At 54.7% G+C, this 25537-nt stretch overlaps 1 protein-coding gene across 1 annotated transcript in view; it reads right to left on the bottom strand.

Moving 5' to 3' along the window:
• SYT2 (synaptotagmin 2) overlaps window positions 1–25537 on the bottom strand; it is a 112832-nt gene that overhangs the window by 25093 nt on the left and 62202 nt on the right. The window contains 1 exon segment of the mRNA XM_081299031.1: window positions 13736–13790. The gene's annotated coding sequence lies outside the window, so the exon portion shown is untranslated.

Below are 25537 nucleotides of genomic sequence, written 5' to 3'. Positions count from 1 at the left end.
ATATTATTGGAACAAAGCCATGCTCAGTTGTTCACGTATTCGCTATGGCTGCTTTAGCCCTTCAAACCCAGAGTAGACATAATATAATAGAAGACATAGAACCTGCAAGTCTGAAGTCACAGGCTCTGTGGTCCCTCAGAGAGAAGCTGGCCACTGTGCCCCAGCAGATCATGGGCCGTCCAGTGCGGAGCAGACAGCTGGTGGATCTGCAGCACATGAACAAGTAAACAACCAAGCAGGCTCTCCGATCGCTGGGTCACATCATGCCATTCACAGTGGCCTTCTCGGTGCCACCAGTACATCTGAAGCCAACTCTGAATTCAGCATTCTTTCCACAAACTGGGTTAGTACTCCAAAGCTCCAACAGTCACCAGGCTGAGCCCAGGGGCACCCACCCAGGATAGAAGGGGAGGGAACTGAGGCCTGGGGCGTGAGTGTGCGTGTTCCCACAGGAGATCCCCAAACTGGCGTAGTGGGGGGTGTTGTGCCCAGCTCTGAGACCTACCCACCCCCTCCCTTTGCTGCAGGCGTGGGCTGTGGAGGGTCTGACGTGCCCTCACCACCATTTGACCTTGGGTGGTTTCTTTCCCTCTCCGAGCATCAGACTTCTTAACTGTCAAGTGCAGCTCGGTTCCCAAGGCCTGGAGGGGAGACCGGATCCAGTGAGATGACGCCTGGGGGAGATCACACTCCTGCCTGCAGCCGCTGCCTCCGCCCGAAGCAAGAGCCCGGCTGCTTAGCTTTCCACCGCTGCCCTTGGCCACCGTCCACTGGGAGACACTCCAGTAGCTCTGAATCTAAAACTCCTCCAGCAGATTCTCTCTCTGATGTGACCTGGTAACCCCTGTCCCTTAGCTCTGCCACCCCTAGCAGACAGAGGCAAAGAAGAGGGAAGGTGGCTCCCTGGGTACCCCACTACCCCCCAGCCCTCCCTTCAGGGTGGGGGTGCCTGTCAGGACCTGGGGGTGTGAGGCTCCTGGCCGGTCTCCTGCTGTCCCTCTCCCCCTCCCAGGCTGTCCTCAGTCCACGATTAAAACATAAGACCACAGCAGAGACTGGGAAATGAGATTGATCAAATTATGTTATGTGCATGTTGGACTATGGCATAAAGAATCCCACTATCATAAGTTTTTAAAATATTTTTTTAAAAAGACCCCACAGGGGCTTTTTATTTCCCTCAAAGTTTATTTCCCTTGTTATAGGCTTCAGGGCCTTCACATGCCTGGTGGGGCCCTTACTCTTCTCCTACAGAACCCCTCCTCCTCCTTCTAGCCACCCCAGGCTCTCTGCACAGCATTCAGCTGCTGTTCCCTCTGCCTGAAACCCTTACCCACAGCCTCCCATCCAGATCTCCTCCTCAGCTCCATGAGGTCGTCTGTGATAACCACATTTAAACCTGTCACCCACCATGGACCACTGTTGCCCACTGCCCCCTCTCCTGGTTCACTGCTGTCTACAGGACCCCTGCTGACACCCTCTATGTATTGTATCAATTCTATTTGTCCATCTCCCTTCTCTAAAATTTAAGATTCACAAATACAAGCATTTTTGACTAGCACGTAGTAGGTGCTCAAAAAATGTAGGATAAGGAATCGGTAGGGTCTTTCATATCTACAATGCCTGTGCTCCATCCTCTTATCCCTCTGCCAGTGTGGATGCTTGTGAACCCACCAGCCATTGCTACAGCATGTAAGCTCTTATTTTAAAAATTAAATAAATAAATAGACTTTCATCTTCTCTCTTTGGATAAGTATAAAAAGAAAGTGTTTTTCATCCTCACAGATCCTTCTAGAAGCCAAGGGGGAAAAGATGCTGAGACTTGGCATGTGTTCTCAAGACTCCTCTGAGGAAGGGAGGTTCAGAGAGGTGTAGTAACTTGTCAGAGGTCACAGAGGCATTTTGGAGGCAGAATCCAAGTCGCTGGACTAGGAGTCCAGCACTCTTTCCCCTGCTGCACAGCAGCCTCCTTCCTCCCCAGGACTCATTCCCCCCCCCCCCCGCCCCCGCCATTTAATCTGCCATCCCATGGCTGAGCAGGGAGGTGGACAGAACAGCATGGGGCAGAGGCCCAGTCCTTAGGGAGCCCTGGCTTCCTCCGCCTCCCCGAGGGCTTGCAGCGGCAGCCCCGAGGAGGCGGCCAGCTGGAAGGGCTGAGGATGATAAATGATCTGGGCTCCAGGGACTCCCAGGACAGAGCCGACTCCTCTGTCTGGTCAGAATCACCCGAGCAGGAAAGCATGAAATGGCGCCATTAGGCAGAGAAGGCCGCAGCCGCCCCAGAGGGAGGCCGGCTGGGCAGTCCGCAGCCTGCAGGGCCAGGGCAGGAGGAGGAAGGGGCCTGCGAGGCCCCACAGAGAGCAGACATCCAGGGGGAGGGCCTGGGGAGGGTCTCTGGAGCCTGGCCGTCAGGCCCCGGGGTCTTGTCAGGATACAGACCGCCCAGCTCTCCTGCCAGGCCACCCCAAGCCCCAGGCAGAGGGCTGGCACGTGCCTGCAGTCTGCTTTCCTCTGAAACGGTGGCCACTGTGAAAAGGAGGTTCTGAGTACTGTGGAAAGACATGGGGAGGTCAACGTCCAAGAGCAGATGCTGGAAATAAAAGAAGCGTGAAAGGCCCCGTGGCCCTGCGGATGCCCTGCACCCGCCTCCCCCAGGTGGCATCTGGGCGGGCACAAGGAAACTGCGGGCAACGCCAGGCTGGATAACGGCAGCTTCCTTCAGTGCCCATGATCCCGCTGGGAGGAGGGCACGGTTATGAGCACCGTTTTGGAGAGAAGGTGAATTTCCCCAGGACGGGCAAGTGATCTGCCCGAGGTCACTCGGCTGATGGTGAAGATTGGAGCCTCCATTTGCCTGGGTCCAAGTCTCCCGTCTTCCCACTGGGTTTCCCAGGGGTGAGGCTGGGGGAGCTCCAGCACCTGGAGGAGGGGGGTAAGCAGGGAGGAGCCTTCTTCTGCCCACCCCCCCACCACCCCCCCACCCCCGTGGCCTGCTGGATGCTGTCCACCTATCAGGAATGGCCACTTGGTTCCTGTGACTGTGTCAGTCCCCAAGGCACTCCAGCCAGGACTGCTGGGTGGGGTGGTGGGCAGGACCAGGCAGGACAGCAGGCATGAGCTGGATCTCTGCCCAAGTGGGGACTGAGAAGGACACAGGGGAAGAGAGCCTTGGGAAAGGCCCAGGCCTGCCACTCCCATTATGAATCTTTTTTGTTTGTTTGTTGTGGTTTTTGGTATTTTGTTTTGTTTTGTAGGGATTGAACTCAGGGGCAATCAACCACTGAACCACTGAGTCACATCCCCAGCCCTATTTTGGAGACAGCGTCTCACTGAGTTGCTTAGTACCTTGCTATTGCTGAAGCTGGCTTTGAACCCGCGATCCTCCTGCCTCAGCCTCCTGAGATGTTGGATTACAGGCCTGCGCCACCACACCCTGCTCATTTTGAATGTTTGTAATGAGCCCCCTGCAGGGGGGACTTCACCTTCCCTAACCCAAACGTAGCTGCTCGGCGCTGAGCGCAAGCCTGGATCTAGACTACAGGGGGACTTGATGGGCAATAATCTGTGGAACAGGAGGAAAGGACAGTTGGGCCAGAGGTGGAAGTGGGTGAAGGGACCTTGAACATGCTCCCACTGCCACTCACGGCGGGTCTAGCAGGCAGAAGCATCACGGAAGGCTCCACCGCTCCTGAGCATCCCCCTTGGTGTTTAGATCTGGAATGACCTCCCAGGGAGACTGTCAGTCAAAGAGTCAGTGCACAAAGGAGTTAAGAAGGATACCTTGGTGCAGGGTGGGGGACAAGGACGTGCACACTTACACATCCATAGATCAGCTCTGGGAAAGACTTGCAGGAGTCGATCACATCTGTTGTCATTGCCTCTGGGGTGGGGACTGGGAAAGGAGAGGCTGCCAAATACTTCACTGTGTGCTCTTCTGTATTTCTTCAATTGTGAATCCCACAAATATATCTGCCTGTCCCTTCTCCCCATCTCTGTTACTGCAGGACCTAGGAGCTGGGTCCCCAGCCTTGCAAAAGCCAGCAATGAAGAGGTTTGTGCAGCTTACCCAGGAATGGCCCAGCCTTCCCCAAGCTGGGAGGCCCGCAGCAGGAAGGACATCCCCAGGATGTTCCCTCCACCCACAGAGGTTACCCTGGACTCCACCCAGCTCCTCCTCAGCCCGTCCTAAAGAGGTTGAGAGCCCTGAAGCCTCATTCTATCCTCCAGCGCTGCTGGGCTCCCTCCATGACCTCCCAGGTGTGAGTTCCTTCAGAATAAGATGCTGATCACATGACAGATGAGGACAGTGGATTCCCACCCACGTCAACAGCACACGTGGGCATGCACACACACTTCCAACTGTCACCCCACACCAATTAAACATGATTTGGGGACTATGCACTTCTGTGGATTACCCCGCTCTGCCCTGACCTCGATTAAGGCAGATAATGGAGGACTGACTAGATACCACTTATTTAATCTTTCTCGGCATTGTATTTGCAGAAGCCAAAGTAATGAGATGGAAATAGGTTAGCCAGCAAGATGCCTGTCGCTGAGGCTAGCAGGCTAAGAAAGATCAATACTTAAGGATAAATTTATGGCTGTACTTTTTGCATCAAAGCTTCAGTCCAGCATTTGGTCCTGGGAGGCAGAGGATAAAGTTTTAATGAATTAATTCTTTAGCTCATTTTGAAAATGAATTACCCATTTCTTTGCGTTCCTCGTGCACCGAGACCTAAGGAGCCTTACTGGGTCAGTTCGTGCACACTGCTACTTCGGAGCTGGGCTGAGCTCTCACACATGGAGCCAGAGCCTGCTCCTGACTGGGCCTACTCCAGCTTCCCACTCCAGCTTCCTAGGAATTGGAAAATCCTTCCTAGGGTCTAACTTCTATCTTCCCGGCTGCAGTGACACTCACTTTCCCTTTCTTGCATCTAAATTGAGGTTAACAAATCCCAAACCACCTAAAAAGAGGCCTGAGGCGGAGGCCACCGTCCTGATGGCAGTGAGCGTAACCTTGGGCTGGCTCGTTTGCCTCCCTGGGCCTCAGCTTGCACATCCATAAACGAGGGTTAACCGCCCTGTTCCGACTGGGACGATCCAAACAAAGCTCCTGAGCCGGGCCCTGTAGACCCAGACCTGCCACGGATTAGTTCTCTCAGCCCAGACCCCAGGCACGATATTCCTAAATCACAGACAAGCCGAGCCTCGGCCTGTGAGCGCCTCAGGACCTTACAGACAATGCATTGCAAAGCCCTTGCTTGAAAGATGAAGAAACTGAAGGCCAAAGGGACAGGACTTACCAGATGTCTTGAAGATAAAATGGCAAGCTGGTGGTGGCGCTGTGTGGGCCTGGCCTCTGTTGTCCCCCAGTCCACCCCGCCAAGCCCTACAGGTTCCACTTCCCTCCCCGCTATCTCTTGCAGGGTGCTGGAGTGGGGGATGCCCAGTCAGGCAGGGGTCCTCAGCACCCCGAGCAACTGAGGATATGGAGGTTTCTGCACAGAGATCATCCTGCAGCTCAGTCACTCCACCCACCCGTCTGTCTGTCCAGCCACAAGCCCGGGGGAGAAGTGCTGAGCACCCCCACCCCCAGTGCTAGAAGCCGTCAGCCACCTTAAGGATTCCAGCTGCTCCTGACCCCGGCCTGCTGCTCTCCCCAGAACCCTGTGCCCTCACCCAAAGACCCACTCTCCAGCACCCTACAGCATGGCCCGAGCCCACAGGCAGCTCTCCTGGAGAGGGAAGGCTGCCCACTGTCTGGGCATCTGGATGCTTGGGAGCAGCGTGGAGGTGGGCTCCAAATGGGTGACAGTGGGAATAGATGAAGAGCAGTGGAGTGTAGGGGTTGGGTCCCCAGAAGTGTCAGGGAACCTTGGGGGACTTTGGTTGTGCATGCTCTGAGGGATAAGAGGCAGGACTGGGGGTGGAGTTGGGGGGCTCTGCCCCAGCCATGATCAGGCACTACTCTCTATAGAGCTTGCTGGCTGAGGAAGCATCCCCTGGGGCAAGAGGGACTCTGGAGCTGGGTGCAGTGGGCACACCTGTGAGCCCAGCAAGGCAGGAGGATTCCAAGTTCGAGGCCAGCCTCAACAACTTAATGAGGCCCTAAGTAACTCAGTGAGACCCTGATCAAAATAAAAACTAAAAAAGGACTGGGGATGTGGCTCAGTGGTAAAGAGCCTCTGGGTTCAATCCCCAGTGCCAAAAGTTAAAAAAGAGGGGCTCTGGGCCACTTAGCAGTGACTAACGAGCTCAATCAATGGGACACTGGTTACAGGGTGTGCAGCTCTGCCACCTGGGAAATGCACTGTACCTTCCGAGTGTCCCGTTCTCCTTCATGCCAGATGCACATCTTCATTTTGAGCTAAAAACCATCAAAAATCGATGCATGTTCTTTCTAAACGTTACAGGCTTTGCACACAGAGCTCTGCCAAGCTCTGCCCCTCTGTGGGCTCAGAGCTGCGAGATGAGAGGAAAAGTCTTTTCATGTGTGAACACAGAGGAGGGTGTGTGTGTGGGGGGGGGTAGTGGGGTAGGTGGTGTGGGTGTGTGGTGTGTAGGGATGGGTGTGTTTCATGTATGCCGGGTGTGTTTCATGTATGCCGTGTGTGTCTGTGGTGGGTAGGGCATGGGTAGTGCGTGTGGTGTATGGTGTGTGTCGTGTGGGTTGTGCACATATGATAGGTAGGGGTGTATCAGTGTGTAGTGTGCATTGCATGTGGGGTGTGTGTGGTGGGGTGTGTAGGAGGGCGTGTGTGGATGTATGGGAGAGGGAAGAGGGGACGGAAGCAAGAAGACAGTTGACAAGTACCAGAAAGAGAGAAGTTAGCGTCTCCAGAGCTCCTCCCACCACCCACTCCTCCCCCGCCCCAGTCAGGGCTGGCTTCTGAGGCCCAGCAGCGCCCCCTGGTGGCTATCATGAGCCGCAGCCTGCCCCCAGCACCATGCCCCATGCCCACCTTCACACACAGCCGGGCATCCCAGCCAGGCTGACGGACTCCCAGGCCAGAGTCAATGCTCAGGCCCTGGAAAGGAGGAGGTAGGCAACTAAGGAAAGGCCGGAGGCAGAGGGAAGCTCCATTAACCAAGTAATGGAGCAGAACATCAGCTCCAGAGGCGATTGCTAGCCCAGCACCAAGGGAAGGAAGGGTCTGCTCTCCATTTCTCAGGCCTGGCGGAGATGCGGGACAGCAGCAGGGGAGTAGCAGAAAGGCTGTGTGTGCGCACACACGTCGGGCACCATGAGTGCAAACACCACAGGGGGATGGGAACACGCATGAACAGGTACTATGAACGTGTGCAAAGAAGCGTGCAGGTGTAGTGTGCAGGTGTGTTACACAGACATATGTGGGAGATAGAGAAACCCTGGGAAAGGGAGAACTGGAGTCTCTGGCCACACCACTTGTCCAGGAGCCATGGTGGTAGTCAAGGTCCCTGTGCTTGGATAATGTGGGTTGCAGAACCACAGAGTCTCAGGGCTGGAAGCCACAGGGCCACCAGCCCCCATCCCTGCAGTCTCTCTGTCATCCCTTGGCAGTTTCTCCAGTGAGGAGGGGTCTCTGTCTGGCCCAAGTTTTGGACCTGCACAAGACAGCAGGGGGTGGGGCAGTGATGAGCACCCGTGATGAGCAGCCAGGTCTGCTTTCCAGTCCCACATGGGGAAACCCTGCAGCCCTGGGAGATGAGCTCGTGGCTCTGGGAATCACCGCCCCAGCCAGACAGAGGGGATGGTGCCTGTCTCACAGGGACGTTATGAAGCTTAGAAAAGCATGTGCTGGAACAGAGTGGACCCTAAACAAATGTCCATTTCCTTTCCTTGGTCCTCTTGGTAGGACCCAGTCCATATTAGCCATGTGTACAAGGTCAGAAGAGCCATGTCCTTGGAAGGCGGCTACGGTGCTGGCCAAGCCAGGGATTCTGACTGCCAACCCAGGAGCTGTCTAGGAGGAGAAGGTGCTGCCCAGGGTGTGTGGCCGGGGAGACAGAGGCCCGGAGCTCTCCTCCTGGCTCTGTACATTCTGCATTGCTTCCGCCTGGTAAAGTCACTTGTGTGAGCAGCTCAGCTCCCTGAGGACCCTAAGGGCTAAGAGGTCCAAGGGCTGCTGTCTTGTTCACCTCTGGGTTTCCCCCATCCCCTCCATCCCCGCCCAGAGGAGCAGACTGGCTGCTGGGCCCGGCAGCAGGTGACTGAGAAGTTGGGGGGGTGTCTCACTAGGCACTGGCCTGTCCCCTCTGGAAACCTCTGTCCATCAAGCTCCCTGCCTCAGGGGGGAGGAGCTGGGTGCACCTATCCAGGGCAGACCTTCACGCCCAGGTCCCAGTGGTCGTGAGTCATTGGTGGGTGGGTGGGTGGGCCTGTGGCCTCGGGTACACTGCCAGAGCAGAAGTGGACAAGCAGACCCTCCAGGGTCACGAGCTCAGGGAGGGCACGAAGACTACTTCCCCCATTCATGCCCATCTTATCCAGACTTGAAAATAACCCTGGGCACGTCTGCTCAAAATCTCCTTTTTCATCTGATTCTCACTTTTCTCTTTCCTTCTTTCCTTCCTTCCTTCCTGTTCTGTTTTCAGTCCTGGGGATTGAACCCAAGGCCTCATGCATGTGAGGCAAGTGCTCTACCACTGAGCCATTTTCATTATTTTGAGACAGGGTCTAAGTAGCCCCGATTGGCCTTGAACTTGTCAATCTCTTGCTTTGGCCTCCAGAGTAGCTGAGATTTATAGGTGTGTGCCACCATGCGGGACTTTGATCCTTACTTTCATTTACTCCAAATCCCATGCCAGGACCTGTGCTAAGCACTTCTAATACAAGATGAATAAAACTCAATCCTGTCCCCAAGTAGCTCACCAGGGAGATGACAAACTCAGGCCGCTGTAGAAATGGAGATGTGATTCCTGCCACTTGACAGAGGAGACAGCCAAGGCCTCACTGTGAACTGGGGCCTGACTTCCTGGCATATCCAGCCCTAGACTCTCTCCAACAAACAGCCCCAGCCAGCTTCTCAAGACTGGGAAGTCAGGTCTAATGGGGGTTGGGGGTCACGAAGACTCAGGGTCCCGTGGGGGGGATGTACTGGGCAGGGGAAGGAGACCCTTCAGTACTGCCCACTAAATGCCAATGCCACATTTTGTTTTAACTCCCACCCTGTGGTAGTCACTATTCATCCCATTTTATGGAAGAGGAAATGAGGCCAAGCAGCACATGAACAAAGCTGCTCATTCATATCTGGGACATTGCATATTTTTCGAGGGACGGAAAGGGTTGCACTCCCCAAAAGTAGACCGTCTCATCTGTGGGCCAAGCTGGGGGCTGGAAGAGGCCGGGAGAAGTCTGGGGAACCCCCCTCCCATCTGCTCTCCATGTGCAATGGCAGCTGGCACCCAGGGAGGGGCCGGCCAAGGAGGAGGCAGCCTGATCTTCCCTTTTCTGCAAGTGCCTCCTCCTTCCAGATGCCAGCCAGGCCCGGGGACACAGATGTGCCAGTCACTCTTCCAATGGCGATGCCCATTATCACCCACACCTCTGACAGCTCATGGTCTCCAGAAACTGAAGTGGGTCATGCAAGTCCTGGGAGCACAATTAGAGCCCCCAAAGAAGCCAACTTTCTCCTTTTCCAGGGCTGAGGCAGACCTGGGAAACACAGGCCAGGAGAGAGGCCGCAGAGCCTCTCGGTGCCCACAGGGTGGAGGAGGCGTGTGCTGGGGGAAAATTCCACTCTGGAAAGTCCCAACTTGGAATTCGATGTGGATCCAACTAGGAGACAGCTCTACTGAGGGACCGAAGCCAAGTCAAACAGCAGGTGAGCCAAGTGGGTATATTTGCACCTGGACTCGTGGCAGACAGACCCATACAGGTCTCAGCTCTGCCAGTGTTAGCCATGCAAATCTGCACTGGGGGCCAACCCTCCAACTGCAAGATGGGAATCAGAATAGAACTTTCCTCACGGGGTTGCTGGGCTTAGGAACAATGTAAGTACATTATGGGAACAGGCCTTTCAGGAGCACCCAGGATGGCTCCAGCGGGGGCAGGTAGGGGGCCTCCCGGTCAGCCAACTTGTCATGGCCCAGGCTAAGCTCAATGCCCTCTTTTATAATCCTGGTAGAATCAGGCCTCTGCAGCCGCAGCGAGGCCTCCTTAATTAGCTATCCTCTTCCACCCAGGCCTGGCTCCAGCCCAGCCAGCCGCCTTAAGGCCCGCCTCTGGCCAAGTCCTCTCTCTGAGCCACTGCTCTGTCCCTGGCTTCTTCTCTGCCTGGGTCCAGAAACTGCCATTCCTCAGCCCCACCTGCAGCCGCCTCCCTGAGGCTCAGGCCTCTCTGGGCACCTGGGTCCTCTGCCACTGTGTTGCTGCATCTCCATTTTGGTTGCTCAAATTTTAAGTGATGTCTGGGTGTCTGGCCCATCGTCCTGACAGAAGTTAGCAGGGTCTGGCTATCTCTCCTCTCCACCAGTCCCACCCTACAGAGGATGACACTGGAATTCAACAAGACAATGCTTCCCAGACCCCCAAGGGGACCCCCAAGGAATGCTAGTGCCAGCAGATCAGTGGCAATCCCGGTGGGCATCTGTGTCACACAAGAATGAGCACCTGTGAGACTGAGGCTCTGGAAGTCATTAGCACAGAGGGAAAGGGGCGTGGGGAAACAGTCACCTGGGGAGAGGGTAGGTGTAAAAGAAAAGTGAGAGATGGGTTTGGGGGACATCCACATTTAGAGGATTTGTAGAGAAAGAGGAAGTGGAAGTGGAAGGGAAATGGAGGCCTGGCCACCGAAAGGAGGAAAACCCAAAAGAATAGAAAACTACTCCATGGTGCCTGGAGGGAGACTGGTTATAGGTGAGGGATGAGCAGGGCTTGGGACGGGACCCAGGAGCCCTCTGGAGAATTTCTTTGGTGTTTGTATAGGTGCATAAACCAATAAATTGAGCACTTTGCTGAATCTAAGTTATAAGTCAATCAAAAAGAAAAACAGAACGTGCAAAGAAGAAGGATTGGGTGTTGATCCAGCCCGGCACCCACACCCTCCAGTGGCCTCTGTGCTGGAGGATGCCACAAGGGAAATATGGGCCCTGCCCAGAGCAAGGGGCACCAAGCTGCCAACCTGCCTCCCCCGAGGTGTGTGGGTGTCCTGCCTAGGGACCACAGGAGCTCCACTCTAGGGAGGTTTCCTGAGAGAGCAGCACTGAGCCAAGAGTGGGCTCAGAGGGGCTGGCCAGGTCCAAGCCAGGGACAGACCTAGCAGGGGTCCTGGACAGGCGTCTCTCAACTACCAACCAGACAGGCCCCACTTGGGGTCTCCATCCTGGAAGGCGCAGAGCTGACAGCTGCCTTGGGAAGGTGATGGTGCAGGAGAGCACCCCAGGGAGCCCACTCCCTGGAGCCCGCTGCACAGAGCCTGGCCTGGGGTTGGAGAGCCCCTTGGGCCGGATCCCGAACCTCCAGGTCTCCTTTCCCAGGAGTTGAGGCTTCCGTCTAGGCTCACACTGCCCAGCAAACCACAGGCATGGCCCCTGCCTGGCTAAGAGCAAAATCCCCAGGGCTGCAGCCTCTCTGCCCTGGGCCAGAGGAGGAGGAACAGGAAGCGAGCAGAGGACTGTCACCTTCATATGACTAATGAGGACATCGTGCCTTTCAGAGCACAACTGGGATGAAGAACATCCACCCACAGATATGGCATGCAACCCGAAAGCCCAGACACCCACATCCCTTCTGAAGGGACACACAACATGCTTTCCAGCCAGGAAAGTAGAGCCAGAAAGAATGACTTGCCCAAGGTCACAGAACCAGGAGGGCGGAGCAGGGTCCCCATCCAGAGCTCCTCGGAGCGGGCCAAATCCTTGGGCCGGGGGCATCTGTGGCTCTCTGGAGTCTCAGGGGGCTCCAGTCACCCTGACACTGACTGTAGCTGGCATTCCCAGTGTGGCTCCTATCAGAGCCCAAGTCCCTAGAGCTGGTAGCGGAAGTCGGCATGTGACGGTCTCCACAGACAGAGCTGGTTTGTCTCAGTTCTGATTTTCTGCCCCAGGTTCAAGTTCCTCACTCCTGTGGGGCGGGAAGGGCTGCAGGCCCTGACCCCAGCTTTTCCAAAAAAGCATCTTGACTCTTCTCAGTGGCCCCGCCCACTGAGGACTCCAGCCGAGTCCTCTCAGCAAAGATCCCACCACATCCCCACAGCCCTGGAAGGTGCCTCTGCCCCTGCCCAAGACACCACGCTGTGTGTCCCCATGAAGAGTGACCTTCAGCTCCTCTGCTTCCCCTCTCCTCCTCCAGCAGCAGTAAGGGCTGGAGGAAGATGAACCCACTGTTGGGGACAGGGAGTGTCCCCTCTTCTTGGTGACACCGATTTAGGCTCAAAATGATTAAGAATTTTGCATAGTCAGCACCATTGGTCTGGTACCTTGGTCTCTGGAGGTGACAAGTGTCCCATCATTGGGGATATTCAAGCCAAGGTTAGCCATTACTGAGAGGGATGTCAGGTGGGGGACACAGCGTTGGCCTAGATGAACTTCAAGGTTCCCTGTCCAACCCTGAGTCCCTAAATCTCTGACACTGCCAGCCCAGCCCTCGCTGCCACATTCCACCGCCCTGCAGCCCCCAGGCAGCTCTTCCTCAGGAAGCCACCAACAGTCACATGGGAGCTCGCCAGTGCTCTCTGTAAGGTCCCTAAGCTCACAGGAATGGGTGAGGGTAGGAAGGGAGAAAGGAGAGGGATGGTGGCACAAGGAGAAGGGCCTGTTCCTTGGAGTCTGGACCCTGCAGGGTGTGGCTCCTGAGCCAAGTTTGAATCCAGATGGGGGCTGAGGCTCTGGCCTCCTGCGAGGCTGCAGGTGAAAAGGGAGCCCAGCCCAGATCCAGATCCCCGAGGTTCCTTGGAGGAAAAGGTGAAGCTGAAGACACGTGTGCGGCTCATTAAGCCCACGGAGCTTAAAAATAGTGAGAGGTGCAGGCGCGAGGGGGAGGGGCGCTGGGACTGCAGCTCCGCGCCCCCAGGCGGGCACAGCCACCCCAGGAAGGTTGCTGCCTTGCTGTTGCTCAGGGGAAGCTCCAGCTGGTGGCCCTCTCTAGGAGTGTCAGCCACAGGCTGTGGCGTAGGGGGTGCTCACAGGTGTCACTACATAGGCACCACCGTGCTGGGTGAAAGAGACAGAGCCACAGCCCTGCCCTGGAGGAGCCAAGCCCACCTGCCCAGACACAGCGCACCTGGGTTCTTTGGGCCCTTCGAAAACCCTTTGTCTCTTTCTTATCCTTCTAGTGATGCGGGCTTTGGGACCAGACGGTCTCCACTCAGACCCTCCCGCTGCTTCCTACCAAGGCACTGTCCTTAGAGAAGTCGTTCCCTCTTCTGGACTTGTTTCCCTATCCATAAAGTCGAGATACTAAAAACCCTACCACACATGGTCAGCCACACCATCCTGTATGTCACACGCCTGGCACCCTCCCTGGAGCTCAGGGGGAGGGAGCACGAACCATTCTGGGAAGGAAGGAATATGGAATAAAGGGAGGGCCCAGGCGGGGCGCAGTGGTGCATGCCGTAATCCCACAAGGCTCAGGAGGCTGGGGCAGGAGGATCTAAGCAACTCAGCAAGAGCCTGTCTCTAAATAAAATATAAAACAGGCTAAGAATGTGGCTCAGTGCTTAAGTGCCCCTGAGCTCAACCCCAGGTACAAAAAAAAAAAAAAAAAAAAAAAAAAAAACCTGCCCAGGCTAGAAGGTGCAGAAAGGTTTAGAGGCCTTACTTGGTGCTGCCCGATGGAAGTCAGAGGATTCAGTTCAGGTTCTCATTGAAAAGGCCTGGGGAAAAGCACACAGGGAGGTGAGTGTCTACAGGAAGCCACGGTTCCAACACAGAGCTGGGTTCCACTCAGCCAGCCCACTCTGTGGCAGCACTTGCCCACGGATGATCCCATCAGGAGCTGGGCCAAGCCTCAGAAGGCAGCTGGGCAGTTCATTGGTAGGCGGGCTGCAGGTGCCCCGGAGGTGTGGGTTCAAGAGAAGGGGGGCCAAAAAAGTGGGGAGGTACCTAGGCCACATGGCTTTTCCCTGGCTTAGACCATGGAAGGTCCCCACCCATAGCCAGGTCTCCATGACAGAGGGAGCCTATGCTAGGTTCCCCCTCCTCCCCCGTCACCCCACCTGGTCTGTTACCCTGGGTGGGAGAAGTGTTTCTGAGAACAGCAGTGAGCCCAGGCTTGGCTCCTTGGGGGCTTGGGATGTGGGAAAACACCAAACTTACATAGGAAATGAGAACCAGGAGGAACCTTAGCACTAATTATTCCAGCCTCTACTGAACCGTGGGGAGACCAAGGCCCAGAGAAGGGATATCACTTCCCTTCCAAATAAGAGAGCCAGAACCAGAATCCAGGACTCTGTCCAAGATGCTGCACATGCCCCTATCAGCCCTCCTTTTATTAAATTCCATGTTGGATGCTTTACATATTGAGGGGAACTGAACTGAGACTCAAAGGGACACAGTCAGTCCTATAAAGCCACATAGAGTCAGGCAGGGAAATGCAGGATGTCTGGTCAGATTCCCCAGAGTCTACAAATATTTATTCAGCACCTACTATAGGGCAGGCATGGCTGGACATACTTAAATGTTCATACTTAAAAGTTCATCTCTCGTAAACCTCACAAGGGAGCAAAATAGTAGAAGAGCTAAGGGCCTGACTGCCAGGATCCAAATCCTAGCCCTATTATCTGAGTGTCCAGGGACAAGTTCCTTGCCATGCAAATGATGCTTCAGTCTCTTCACTTTGGCAAAGGGGCGTAGTAATAGCACCCAGCTTGTACAGTATTGTGATCATTAAAGGAGATGATTCATATAAAATACTTAAAACAGGGCTGGGCTAGGGCTCAGTGGTAGACCACTTGCCTAACCTGTGTAAGGCACTGGGTTTGATTCTCAGTGCCACATATAAATAAGTAAATAAAAATAAAGATCCATTGACAACTAAAAAAAATACTTAAAAAAAGGAAAAGGACTGGGGCTGCAGCTTAGTCGCAGAGCACTTACCTAGCATGTGTGAGGCACTGGGTTTGATCCTCAGCACCGCATAAAAATAAACAAATAAAATAAAGGCATTCTGTCCATCTACAACTATATCTACAACTATGAAATTAAAAACAAACACACTTAAACAGAGCCTAATATAAAAATGCCTTATTTAAAAATAGACTGTTTGACATGGCAATTCCAATCCTAGGTATACCCCCCCAGAGAAATGAAAATGCATGTCCTTACAAAAACCTCTACACAAATATTTATAGCAGCATTATTTGTAGTAGTTGCAAAGTGGAGTCAACCCAAACGTCCATCAGCTGATGAGTAGATCAACAGAATGCAGTATATCCCTACCACAAAATGTGATGTGACAATAAGAAGAAATGAGGTACTGATCCACACTACCTCGTGAATGAACCTTGAAAGCATTGTTTAAGTAAAAAAAAAAAAAATAGTCACAAAAGATCACATGTGGTATGATTCCAATTATCTGAAACATCTGGAAGAGACAAATCTATAGCCAGAGTAGATGATTCGTTGTTCAGGGCTGGAGTGGAGACAAAGGGAATCATGTGCATGGGGCTTCTTCTGGGGGTGGGAAAAAAAGTTTTGAAATTAGATTTGGTGGTGGTTGCTCAATTCTGTGACTATATTAAAAGTCATTGAATTGTGCGTTTTAAATGGTTGAATCGTATGGTATGTGAGTTCCATCTCCATAAAGCTGTTTTTAAGTAAATAGATATTTATAAACCTCTGTAAATAAGATAATAAGTAGTACCAGTCTCAATTCAGAAATGAGGCTCTGAGATTTAGCAATTTGCCCAAAGTCACATGGTTAGTAGGCTGAGTTTCCTTTGCCGTTGTGTTAATTGCAAATCAGGGCTCATTTTCTAAAGTTTCCCCTAAGACTTAATCCAGTCCAGATTTATGAAGACCAGGTCTGCTCTTAAATATCCTGGGAAAAGCCTCCATTCTCTGCTCCAATGAGACTACTCTGAAAGTTCTACGTGTTAGCTAATGTAAACACTTTCAATTTGTGGAGGGATGATGTCCAGGGGATTTGGGGTCAGGACCAAGGTCCCAGGAGGCTGGCATGGAACAGGATCTCTACATTTCTAGCCAATGCTAAAGTCTTCTTTAAGGAAGCCTGGGGAATGGGGCAGATGAAATACGGCAGACTCCAGGCCATGTGCTCACAGCTGACTTTTCAGGTGACCTTGGAAGGCAACTCATCTCTGGGGCTCTTGGTGAAATGACACTTGGAAGAGACTCAGAGGACAGCTCCCAAGCCAGACACTTCCAAGGCCCCGAGTAACTGAAATAAAGTGGCCTCCCTTCTCCATCCCTGGCCTCACTCCAGAGGACCAGGAAGGAGGGCGATGGGCATCAAAAGCCAGGTCACCACTGTGATCCTTGGCAGAGGATGTTAGGTCTCATTTGAGAGGCCAGTGGCTTAGCCATCGATCTAGTACTGCCAGAAGGCCAGGTGGCTCCACCCTCCACCCTGGGAATGAGGCAGGTAAAGGACAAGGATGCCATCAGCGGGGTCCTTGGCTTCTACAGCAGGAAAGGTGCTGGATGTGCATGGAGACTATTCCCTGCTCCTGGGCAGCACCCCTGCACTGGGGGTCAGGAGGGCAGGGGCTCCCGCGTTTGACGTCCGAGGGAGGCATCCCCTGGGGCTCTCAGTTAGAGGCAGTTTCCCTCATCCCAAGTTTCCTGGCCCAGTGAGAAAGAACAGAAAATGAGGGTCCAGTTTCAGCCAAAGCTGGCCTCACTGGGAGAGTGGCCCACTAGGTTTGGTGCCATGGCTTCAGCCAGGAAGCCTGCATGAGTCCCAGAGCCGAGACGGAAGTGGCCAACCTGTGCACCCACCAGGCCTGCTGGCTTCCTCAGACACGTCCACCTCACAGATGCCCAGGGCATCTCAGGAGAGGTGAGGGAGGAGGCCTCTTCTCCACCTTTTCAGAGGAGCACCACGGAGGACCGGAAATGGGAAGAAACCGCTTTGCCTGTAGTCATGTAGATTCATGGTGAGTCCACTGGGTTCTAGATCCTTCTGATCAAATCTAGTCACATTCTGCCTCACCCCACTCCCAGCTCTGGCTAAGTTTCTGTATCTTCAAAATGACTTCATGGTGTACGCCTGGGATCCCGGCAGTTCAGGAGGCTGAGGCAGGAGGATCACCAGTTCAAGTCAACCTCAGCAACTTAGCCAGGCCCTAAGCAACTCAGCATATAATGTCTCAAAATATAAAAAGGGCTGGGGATGTTGCTCAGTGGTTAAGCACCCCTGGGTTCAATCCCTGGTACCAAAAAAAAAAAAAAAGAAAAGAAAAGAAAAAAAGTCTCTTTCCATTTTAAGAAACACCATGATAACAATTTTTGTAGCATTTTATAACTAAATCTTTATATTTAGAGCACCATCTCCAGTACTTACTATCCTCAGAGCTGGATGTAACTGTTAATACATTAAATCCTCATGTGGATCCTATGATATACAAACTATTTTATTTCCACTTTACAGGTGAGGAAACTGAGATAACTAACAAGTATTAAAAAACTAGAGAAGTTGAATTTGAACATGGACAATATAGCCCTGGTGCCTGAGGTCTTACACCTGCAAGGCACAGGGCTCCCACCTCCCCGGACCCACAGAAGATGAGCTGGGGGGCCCCTGTGCAGAAGTCCACCTTGGTTTGGGCTCTGGGCTGTGCTTGTGCCCAGGGACCAAGTGCTGGGGGAGGAGCATGGGGACAGGCTGCAATCTGTCTCTGAGCCCCGGCTGCTCTCGAGTCTGGGCCAAGCGGTGGGGAGCAGGTTGAAGGCAAGCTTGGAGCTGGCAGCCTCGGCCTGGCCCACTGTGAGCTGCAGCTTTGAGAGACACTCATGCTGGCTGCTCCGAGGTGCTGGGGTATCTGTCCTGCCACAGGGCTGGCTGGGCTGAGGCCCGGCAAGGGCCCCCTTGCCCTCCATCCCTCCTCCAATCACTCAGCGAAGCTTCCCTCAGCCCACAGTGCAGACAAAACAGGGCATAGGAGGTCACTCTGGCTGTGTGATCTCCTGAGACCGCCAGCCCTGGTGATCAACTGGGGGCTACCCTCAGGTTTAGGCACCGATCTCTGGGAATGTCACTGTGGCCCCTTTCAGAGTCAGATCACAATGTTGGCTGATGCCTGAGAGAGCAGGCGAGCTCAGTAGATCACCTCCCACAGCTGCCCACCTAGCAGATTCAAGAGCTGGGAACTCCCACGGTAGGAAGTCCTTCCTCGAATCTCATATAAGCCCTTCCTGCTGCACCCTTTGTTAAATTGCTAAGACACATTCTACGAGCAACGGCAGCAATTGCAAAAACCATTAAAGCAGCCGGCAGCTGCTACGGGTTCAAGAATTTCATTGGAGTTGGGGGAAGGCTGAGCTCCCTGGCTCTCCTCCCCACACCCCTTCTGCCATCTCAGGACACAGAGAAAGGGAGCAGGATGCAGAGAAGGGAAATGGAAAGACAACCAAACAAAGGCAGAAAGAAAAACCATTCGCAGCCTCTCTTGACCTGCCAAGGACTTTACCCACATCTTTCCCTCCACTGGGGGCCCAGATACGGAGGCCAGCCTTCTCTCTGCTCCTGCCTGAGACCCACTCAATGGGCCATCTGCTCCCAGGCCTTTCTGCAAAAGCTTCAAAAGTCTCATTTCTCCAGGGAGTTGGAGCTGGGGTGGGGGTGGGGGTTGGCGTCAGCTCCAAACAATAAGGCAAATTTATTAGGGATCAGGGCTTCTAGGAGGCGGGGACTAGGGCCAGAGACACCCAGACACGCTGACACACAAAGGGTTATTTAATGCGGAAAATCCAAAGCCTCCTTCAGAAGTCAAGTCCCCTCCCGCCCCCAGGCCTTTGGAACCACTCCCCCCACCCGCACCCCAACTCAGACTCACAGCCTGTGCTCTGCCACTGGGCAAATATTGACTTTCTTTCACTCAGCATGGCCCATGGAACCAAGTGGAGGAGCGGCTATTGTCTCTATCCTCTCGAGGGCCAGCAGGCTGTCAGCCCGGCAGTTCAGAGCACAGGCCAACTGATATGGCCAAGAAAGCCAGCTACCGGCTTGAGAGTGATATTTCTGTCTTTTGATCTTCTGCGTCCTGTCTCCCGTCCCCAAGCCCATCCAGGTTTATTTTCCCGATCTGTCTGTCCCGCTGCCATGTGGCACGTCGGAGCCAGGAGAAGCAGAATGGCGTAGCTGGGAATTCAAGTCTCAGGCCTGGGAATTCAAGTCTCTGACATTGGGTAACCTTATGCTAGTCTTTTAATGTTCTTGAGCCTCAGCATTCTCATCTGCAAAATGGGGACATTGGACCCAATGATCGTGGTATCTGGATCAGGATGTTCCTTCCTATCAGTACCCATGCCTTCCTGTTGCCATCAAAGCGTTGCACCTTGTGCTCTAATTTTAGAAGAAACAGAAAATGACTGTTCAGTGCATGAGTGGGAGGATGGAAAGAACTGGACCAAGGGTCCAAAAGTGCCAGTCAGCTCTACTACGGGTGTTAATGTGCTGTGTGATCCTGGGCAAGGTGCTCCCCATCTCTGAACCTCAGCTTCCCCCAAATCAGAATCAGAGTATTGGACGGGACCATTCAGTGCCAAATTCTGAGGTTCCCTCACCTAACACATGGTGGCCATGCCCCAGCTCCCAGCCTTTTCTCCAAGACCTCATTTCACAGCCCTTTCCTCATGACTAACCTTGAATGGAAGGATGTCACCCCTCCGGCTTGTGTTCCCCCATCACCAGGAGCCTCCTGGTGGCCTGCCCGCTCAGGCTCAGCCCTGCAGCTCCCATGGGGAGCAGGTCAGGTGACAAGGGCCAAAGCATACAAACTCCAGGAGAGCACAGTGGGGATGGGGATGGGGGCTGACACAAGGAATTGGAGAGTTTTCCTGGAAGCTTGTGCATAGTGCACAACTATGAGCTCTGTCCCTGCCTTTCCTCTGACCTGAGCCCCCTCTGTGATGACACAGAACCTCAAAAACCCACACTGGGCGCAGCACCTAACTATCACACTAGGAACTCCCCACACTCCAGGTGTTTTGTATAAACCATTCCCACTTCATTCTTCTTCATAAGAACCCCCAAGAGGTAGAAAAAAGTATCCCCACTTCACAGATGAGATAACAGAGGCTCAGGGAGAGTCAGTAAATTCACACAGCTGTTGCCCAGACAGGAACCTGGATTTGTCTATCTGCAAAGCCTTTGCTCTTCATCTGTCCCCAGGCTGTCATAAGGTGGCGGGGAAGGGCAGTGAGCCCTGCAGGTCCAAATGACCTAAAAACCTCCCACGGTGCCAGAAGGACTCTAAACCAAACGTTCACTTGACACATGAGGAAACTGAGACCCAGAGGGGGGCGTGACTTGCCTAAAGTCCTGCAGTGAGCCTGGGGTAAACCCAAACCCCAGCCCTGCCAACCAGTGCCACCCGCACACGCAGTCTGGCCTGGCCCTGGAATACTGAGAGTTCCTCCAAGAATGAGCCAGTCCCTTTGCCATGCCCTCCACCCCAGCCAGGGGGACATGCTTCTGGCCACTCACTTCAGAGACAGACAGTCTCAATCCTCTCAGGTCCTCAATTGGCTCATTCCTGGAAGACTCACAGAGTGGAGTAAAAGGCCCATTTTGTCATAACAACAGAAGGGACCAGCGGTGGCAGGGGGTGTGAAAGGGAGAACTAGAGGAAAATAGATGTGAGTTTCTAAGAAAGCCGGGCTCTCTCTTTGCCCTGAAGTTCCCGCCACAGGGTGACTCTAAGTGTCCAGAAGACAGGAGCAGTGCCTGGACTCCCAGTCTGCAGGGAAGCTTCGGGAACACAGGGAAGATGCCATGTCCACAAATCTCTGCCCCCCAAGCCACTGTTCACAGCTGCTCCAGACCTGCTGGAACCAGCTTTTATTGTTACTACTAACAATAGTTGCCCCTCGGTGAGGACCTAGAGGGCTCCCATTCACTAAACATTTCACATGTTTCTTGCTTAATCCTCCTAACAACCCCCAAACACTGCCAGGATCCTTGTGTTTTGACAGTTGAGTCAATGAAGCTCAAAGCTATAAAAGCACTTGCTCAAGGTCACACAGCTAATAACCAGAAGAGCCAGGACTTCCCAAGGTCTCACTCCAGGGATGAGCAGGACAGACCACCTGTTCTCATGGCCAGGTCAAGCCCATTCCTGCCACTCAGGCTCCAAGCCCCAAACTTCAGCCACAGATGTGCTGTGGCTGGATAGGGTTATCTAGTTGAACCCTCTTAATGTACAGGTGAGGAAAGCAAACAAGGGGCTTGTCCAAGGTCACACAAGGTCACAGAAACAGGAGGCAGAGCCTGAAGACTAAACTCAGCTATTGTGTCTTCAACCAGGACTCCCCACAACACCTGAGACACAATGAGAGCTAGCACTGCATCTCCACTGAAGACAGAAGCAGAGCTCACCCAGAAAAGGGTAGATGGGACTTCCCTAGAGCCTCACAGTGGCACAGTATGGGCTCTTGTGGAGATCTTTCCAAACAGAGAGGATTACTTCATCTTTGTCTAAGGTGGAAGCAGTCTTGCCTGGGGGAAGGGGGGGGGGGCAGACAGCATGACCTTGATATCCTCCTTAGCCTACTGTCTCCTCTCTGTCACAGGGAGACTTTTCCTAGGGGAGGCTCTGCTCTCGGCAGAAAGGGTGTGTGGTGCTAGAACTCAGCCATCCTACTCCCCAGACAGCCTGTCCTGAGAGGGGGACAGGATGATGGATAAGCAGGCTGCACCCTCCTGGTCCCCTTGTCTCTGCAGAGGGTTAGGGAGCTACAGTCTCCTCAGAGAACAGGTCACCCTACCCAGCTACACCCCAACCCTATTTCTTTAACGGGCCTCACCTGCCAGCAGGTGTTGGGACTGGGAGAGAACTCAAGATACCACAAATTCCAAATCCCCATTTTACAGAAGAAGATATTGAAGCCAGAAAAGGGAAACAGTTGCCTAAGTTCATAGGACAGGTCAGGATGGGAGCTTTCGGACTCTCCCTGGGAGGATGGGTTCACAGCTCCACAGTGTCACCCCTCTCCCCCGGAAGTGTGTGCTGAGCTCGTCATAGACCAGGCCAGCGATCTTAAAAGCAGCGAATTTCCAGACGCAGAGACTCTGGCAGGCTGGCCCAGGGGGTTGTTCACCAGATCACCCTCCCCCACCGCGTTCCCATTCCTGCCTGGTGCACCACGAGCCTCCATCACCCAGAGATTTAGAGATATATAGCAGCTTGCCCAAGGTCATGGAACTAACTGAATAGGGCACTCGGTCTATTGCCCAGCCGCCCCTTCTCCCCGCTCCCCATTCCCGTCCTAAGCTCCTTCTCTTGCCAGGATCCCTGGGACCCTGCCTCCTCCAGTGCATAAAGCACGGAGCTGGCTGGAGTACGAAAAAGTTCCAGGGAGAGGAGGGGACAAAAGACGTTACAGAGGATCGTAGTCCCGGATGGCTGCAGCAGGCGAGGGGTGCTGAAGGGCAGTGAGCCCTGCGCACCGCCAGTGTCCCCAGAGCGCCCCACTTTTCTCCAGGGGCTCCCGAGCTCCAGGCTCCGCACGCGCACGGGATCCTTCAACTCATCCTCACTGCGGCGCGGGCGGGTGGGGTCCCACGTGCCCCGCACCCACTTCGCACCGCACACCCACTTCATCCACCTCCTCCTCGCCCCTTCAGCGGCGAGCGCCTTCGCTTTCCAGCTAGTGTCCGGGTCCCCCTGCGGAGGCACAACCGCCTCCCCCGACTTCCCCCCGCGCCCATTCCGGGCTCGCGAGGAGAGACAGGTGGAAGGGCGAGGGGTTCCCGGGATAATTCAGGCCACCTCCCCAGGGACTGGCCAGGGAAGTGGATTTCCGGAAACCAGGCTCCCACCGTGGGCACCGTCCTGCAGTTAGTTCGTCCGTAGTGAGCGCCAAGCCCAGAAAGTCAGAGGGTCCCAGTTTGGCGACCACCCACCGCCCACGGTGCAGTCCCTTGGGAAGGCTGCTGCTGGTGGTCGGGGCGTGGTTTGCTGGGGACCAAGGGCTGCCCTCACAAGGTGCCCCGCCCGGGCTCCCTCTTACCAGGGACGTTCGGGGCAGTTCGGTGTGAGCTGGTGACAGGAAGAACGGAGGGGACCCCCGGGGTCCTGGAGTCGAGGTCTCTTTCCCACTTCGCAGCCGGCCGGGCCGCTGCGGCTCTCCTCCCGCCTGCAGCTTCCTCGCTTGCTAGCGCGCGCGCTCTCTCTCTTGCTCGCTCTTCTCTCTCTCCCTCTCTCTCTCTCCCTCTCTCTCTCTCTCTGCAGTAGTAACAACCTGATCCCGCTTCCCCCGCCCGCCAATTGACATGCTCCTCACATCCGCCTGCACACAGCCCGTGCTGGCCCCTCGGGGGGCGATCCCGCAAACCGCAGGGACCCCGCCTCAGGCGATCCCGTGCGGGGAGGCCGCCTCCGCTCCGCCGCCTTCTCCAGTCGGGACGGCCCAGCCCGCGGGAGGGGGCACGAGGGGGAGGGGAGGAGTGTGCACGGGGGAGGGGGGTTAACCTGGCAGAGCGGGCGTTACAGAAGTTTGGGGCGGGCGGGGCCGGCTTTGGCCAGGAGCCCCATGGGGCTCCCCGAGCTCTGCGGAGGAGTCCCCGCCCCTCAGTGCCCTCCTGCGACACTCCCCACCCCATCCCGCCACCCACGAGCTTTATGAGCCTCTCCGTGCGGGGATTGGCTGGGGGAGGGGCGGGAGGAAGGGGACCTCCCTGCTGTCGAACTGTGAGGGGAGGGGTGGGAGAGGAAGGATTTGCTTCAGGGGACACTGATGAAGGTTTCCCTGAGTGGAGGGAGAAGAGGAAAGGGAGGGAGAAGAGGAAAGGGAGGGAGAAGAGGAGAGACGGAACAAAAAGCAGACTCTAGAGGGGAAGGGGAGGTGGGGGTGTTTGTCCAGAGGACTCCCACAGTCCGTGGTCCCCTGCGTCAATTCATCAGGGAGGGCCGAGTAGAATCTTCCAGGGCTCTCCTTGGTCACTTGAGGAAGGGAGAAAGGGAGGTGGAGTGAGCCAGGCAAGGGAGGAGGCACGGTGCCTGCCAGCCAGGGACCCTGTACTCGCTTTTGCGGTGGGACAGGACACACCAAAAGCGCTCTGCCCTGGAGACCAACTCTGCCCCACCAGGCCCACTCTGCACTGTCCCTCCAGAGGAAGGCAAGGCCTCCACCACCGTGGGCAGGGGAAGGGCCAGAGGGCAAGGAGGCCCAGGAGCTTGGTGTCCCTCTTGGCCTCATTGCACCTCATCTTCTCTTCAGCACCCACCTGCTAAGGCCTCGGAGCTCAGCAGGTGGAATTTTGTCAGGCCACTAGCCCTCCCTGGCCTTCAGGCCCTCAGCCTCCTTCACAGTCAGCAGCAGCTCCTTCCTTTTTCCTCCTGTTCTGCACACTCAGAATCATGAATTAAGTTTAGGGCTTGACCCAGGAAGTGATCCCACCCCCCAAATTCCTGTAGGCCTGTGTGTCTGGGCACTCAGTCAGGCCTCCTCATCCCCACCCAATCTGTAGAACCTGGGAAATTCCCCACAGCCTCAGCGAATCCCCTCCTCCTCCTCCCTTCCTCCACTTGTCCCCAGCCCCAGGATGCCTACATCACTCCCAAAGCTGTGCCACTGCAGTGCTGCAGCAAGCCCTGCTCCTGCGCAGGCCGGAGCCTCTCTTTAGAATGGCAGCAGCGGGCTAGTCATGGCCCCAGGTTTACAGAAAAGCTGATTCGGGGATTTCCGGGCTTCAGGCCCTGGGAGGCAGCATGAGCCTGGACGGGACCCCTGGCATGAGTGCTGTCAAGGGTGTGCACGCGCGCGCACACACACACACATGCTAAAGGTAAGAAATGACTCCTGAGATCTGGTCAGCTCAGCTGACCCTTGCCATTCTTAATATGGAAAAGGGAACCTGAGGGTTGAAAGCTCAAGGGCAATCTACTCAGAAGAGGGCATTACGGATTCCCCCTGCTGCATGTGCTCACACACACACACACACACACACACACACACACATACACACTGATGGGGTCCCTGTCACCTGAGATGGGTGGGCAAGCAGAAGAACATTAAGTGGCTTCTTCTTTCTGCTTCTCCTTGGAACCTCCCTGTCCCCCCCCCCCCCCCCCCGGGATCACCACCACACTGAAGATGTAGCAGGTCATGGTCAAGTTAGACTTCAGAACTCCCTGATGCTGAGTGTCTGTGACACCATCCTACCTGACAGAGAAGGCCTGTGCCTTCACGACTGGAAGCTAGAGCTACCTGGATGCCTGGGGATGGAGGAAATGATCCTTTCGTTCTTATCATAAAATAAATCAAAAGATCCTTCAGCCTCACTCATGGCTGCCTTCAGTAAAACAGGGTCTAATGACAGAAAGGGCAGAGTTCCTGAAGGCCATATCTGTGCCTTCAGAAAGCACCTGGATTTAATATCTGCTGCCTGCCCTCCAGGGGCAGTGGAATCTGAAGGAGTGTGGAAGGACCAGGTGAC

This window comes from Spermophilus citellus (assembly GCF_964194105.1).
Source record: "Spermophilus citellus genome assembly, chromosome: 6".
In the NCBI taxonomy this organism is placed as follows: domain Eukaryota; kingdom Metazoa; phylum Chordata; class Mammalia; order Rodentia; family Sciuridae; genus Spermophilus; species Spermophilus citellus.
This window is presented reverse-complemented; position numbering and strand designations above follow the sequence as displayed.